Source organism: Gossypium arboreum, chromosome 1 (genome assembly GCF_025698485.1).
Source record: "Gossypium arboreum isolate Shixiya-1 chromosome 1, ASM2569848v2, whole genome shotgun sequence".
NCBI classification, from domain to species: Eukaryota; Viridiplantae; Streptophyta; class Magnoliopsida; order Malvales; family Malvaceae; genus Gossypium; species Gossypium arboreum.
The window spans coordinates 24,969,694-24,974,099 of NC_069070.1; the positions used below are offsets into that span (position 1 = coordinate 24,969,694).

At 35.3% G+C, this 4,406-nt stretch overlaps 1 pseudogene; it reads left to right on the plus strand.

Moving 5' to 3' along the window:
* Positions 1-410: 410 nt before the first annotated feature.
* On the plus strand, positions 411-1,224 carry LOC108481473 (agamous-like MADS-box protein AGL80; annotated as a pseudogene).
* Positions 1,225-4,406: the final 3,182 nt, after the last annotated feature.

A 4,406-nucleotide genomic window follows, 5' to 3' on the forward strand; every position in this document is an offset into this window, starting at 1 on the left:
TATTTTCTGTCAATCATATACCATGCCACATGAGGACAACTTAATCAACTTGCCAAATTGATAAATTTTGATGGAAAATACTTGCGATTTTAATTATTAGACAGATATTTTCAAATAAAAGAGTTGGAGGACTTAATTTTAAATTGATAAGTAAAAAGGCTAAATCTCAAATTTTGTTTGTACGAGGACTAGAAACATATTTTTTATTTTACCAAATTGATAAATTTTGTATTGAATTATAGTGATATCTTCTATATTCTAAAATTATTTTCTATTGTTGTCATTTAATTTGAGAAGACTTTCACTCCCTTCACCTCTATATGAAGCATCCATTTTTTGTTTGGGTAAGTAATACATAAGAAAAAGAAAAAGACAAAACCATTCAAATATCCCCCTTTGATTTGCAAGCCATGATAAGGAAGAAGGTTAAGCTTGCTTATATCACCAATGATTCATCAAGGAAAGCCACCTATAAGAAAAGAAAGAAGGGTTTGATGAAAAAGATGAGTGAGTTGAGTACCTTTTGTGGGATCAATGCTTGTGCTATCATGTGTAGTCATTATGAATCCCAACCTGAGGTTTGGCTATCCCCCATATGAGTTCAACAAGTGCTCTCCAAGTTCAAGATGATCCTGAGATGGAACAAAGAAAGAATATGGTGAACTATGAGAGTTTCCTCTCCCGAAGGACTATCAAAATAATGGAATAGCTCAAGAAGCATTCAAGTACAACCGGGAAAAGGAGATGACTCAAGTCATGCTCAATAACATTTTCGGTAACTAGATCATCCATGGTTTGAACATTAGGGACATAAATGATCTCAACTTGTTGCTTGATGAAAAAATGATTAATATTGACAAGAGGGTAGATGCATTTGCTATGAAACCCCTTTATAGTCAAGGGAAATCATCATCGTCGTCCTTGTCCATGGTTGCACTTCCACCAATGACAATGGTAATGCCCAAAGTGATGCTGAGGGCAAGTACAGAGGACATCATGCAATTAGATATGAATAGCATGGATCCAATAAAGAGGCAACAATGGATCATGGTGTTAATGAACAACAACAACAGCAATCCTCAAACTCATGTGGGAGGCAATGAGATGATGTTTAGTTCGGTGACAACATCAACTCCAACAATGGCCATTAAACGAATATTTTTTTCACTTGGGAGAAATGAGAGATCATTTGGGTTATTTGTTTCATTCTATTATGGCCTTTGATCCAAAGGTATTTTATGAGTTTATGTTATGATGGTGTTGTATTTTTAAACTTTGTTCACAAATCACAATCTTTTCCCTTGAACTAATGTAACCCCCCTTACCCAAGACCGTCGTCGGAGTTGAGCACGAGCGTTACCTGACTTAACTTACTAATTCGGGGCATAAAATTTGTTTTTAAAATTAATTTATTTACATTCATTCAATATGTCCCTAAAAAGGGCCCTCAAGATCCTAAAACATGCAATTGAAACGGTTTGGGACCAAACCGGAAACATTAAAAATTTTTCGAATACTTAGACAAATCAATACAATTTATTTCATTATTCCTAACAAAACCGCCCACCTGCATCATAGTCACTAAATAAATCATAACTCGAGTCACAAAACTCAAAATTTAAATTAGTGAATTTTATCTGAAACTAGACTCATATATCTTTTTAATAATTTTTTTTCCAGAATTTTTGGTCTATCCAATTAGAACATTTTATTAGTTAAATTTTCCCCTGTTGCACTGTTCGACTACTCTGATCTCTTCTCACTAAGAATCAATTTTATCCCTGTAAAGAATTCAAATAACCATGCCGTTTGTTTCTCTTGATAGTAGATTCACTAAGGAATCTATGAATATAAACTATAACCCCTAATTCTTTTTGTAAAATTTTTAGTGAATTTATAATGTAACACCCCAAACCCGGCCTAGACGTTATGACCGGATCCGACATGCCACATTGAAGCGTTCAAAACATTTTATATTGTTGATCCAGAAAAACTTACTTAGTGTTTTAACATATAATTTCATTATAGGTTAAAGTGAATGGAAGCTGTGCACCAGGTAGGAAACCAGAAAAGGGGTGGTGAGTCCATCGGACTTCTTAAGTACCAAGCTCCCTTCGGATCCAATCCTAGACATGCATACCGCCATTGCCACAGCTTAACGTCGTGGATATTTCTAGGAAACCGATTTGATTAAGTCATTTTTAGGAAAAGTGATTAATTTTGGAAAATACTTTCATTACGGAAACTTTGCTTGTTGTCGTGTTATTTTGAAATCAATTGTTGTTTTTGAAAACGTGCCCTAAAGCTATCCAATGTCAACAGTTAAAATAAGTAATACCTATCTTAGTAATACATATTAAAACCATCAAAAATAATTAAGCGGCCTTATTACATTTAAAAACCCAAAACTTCAAACGTAAATAAAAGGATGTCCAGTTCACCAGAAGAAAATCAAACTTTCAGAATGGGTGGCCACTCCAAATTTCCTCACAGCTCCAAGCCCACTATGGTTGGGGATTACCTGCGTGGATGAAAATAAAAGGGGTGAGTTTGGGGAAACTCAGTGTGTAAATTAACCAAACCATAGCCTATATCAGCTCAAACCACAGAAATAGAATAAGTTGGCCTTAGCCCAAAACAGAATTCAGAAAAAAGCCATAGGCCCATAACAGAACAGAACAGATATTACATGTTTATGCAGAAACCCAACCCAGATTCATCCATAACACCCCCGTACCAGCCTTACACCATGTGGGGAGACTACTCGACCAACCCAACCGCTACACACCACAGAAATCGCAGCGAGGCTGCCAGATATTGTGACGAAGTCACCAGATACAGATATTGTGGTAGAGCTACCAGATCAGATAATTGTGGCAGAGCCACCAGGACAGATATATGTGGCAGAGCCACCAGATCAGATAATTGTGGCATAGCCAGCAGGACGCTTCCTCCATAATATAACCCATGTCCCCATGCAATGATATATAATCATGGCATACATCATACGTAATCGATCGTCATGCTTTTCAACAAAATTAACCCTAGGGGTATAACGGTAATTTTGCACCTAGGGGTATAACATAATTTTCCATACATAGGGTATTATAGTAATTTAGCTGCTTTTAGGGTTTTCATGCATATCCTAACTATTTACGTACTATCAGAACACTTACACAAGATACTTACGAATTAGGCCCGTTGGCCCATGAACCCGATCTTTGGCCCATTAAGCCCAAATTATCAAAATGTACGAAATCGCGCGTACTGCAGTTTATTACTTTAGATTACCAAATATACAAACCCAACTATCTTACGAGCATTCGCACACTCGCAAATTCCCAAAATAATGACTTTTCGACATTTCGGCTTTTCGACTTTTGCCAATCTAGTCTATGAGAGGGTGTCAGTTACACACCTGCTTATGACGATATCTTGATTTAGATCCACACACGAACCACCTACAATTGGATTACTAACACGTTAATCTAACTATTCAAATACAAACTACGTATTAACCCCTTACAATATTCGGCCAACCACACCTACGGATCATAGTAAGCTTATAAGAATTCAATAAGCAACTCATTAAAAATTTTTTTGTCAATGTTTACCACATAATCAAAATTTCACTACAACCTGTCTTCCTGAGAAACAGTAACTAAATCATTTATAACTAGAGCTACGAAACTCCAAATCAAGTGCCGTTAATTTTCCCTGAAAATAGACTCATATATCTTCTATCCATAAAATTTTCAGAATTTTTGGTTTATCCAATCAATACCAGATTTGTCTCAAAGTTTCACCTATTTCACTGTTTGACTAATCTGACCATTCTTCATTACAAATCAAATTTCTCATTGTACAGAATTCAAAATATATTCTCGTTTATTTCATTTGAAACTAGACTCATTAAGCTTTAATTTCATAATTTATTCACCTTCTAACTCATCTCTCACAATTTATGGTGATTTTCCAAAGTCACGTTACTGCTGCTGTCCCAAGCAGATTTATTACCAAATCACTCTTTCACACATAACTTGCATGCATGTTATTTAAACATGTATATCACCAATCAATCATCACATATCTATGATTTTACTTAAGTATAATCTCCATTTCATCATTCTAAAGCACAACATGTTAGCCTATTTTTCCCTTTAACATCTAAGGCACATGCATGCTCATTTGTTTGGCTCAACTTCTCCTATCTTCCATTTTTGATCAAAAGAACATGAAACAACAACCATTTCCTTCATTTTAATTCATGACTAAATGCTCACAACACAACTAAAAACCAAAATATGCTTCAAGAGTTAAGGTAGAATCAAGAAGAACTCATGAACCTCAAAATAAAAGCAAACTACCATGAACTTACCTTCAATTTTCTTCCCCAAGTGACCGAA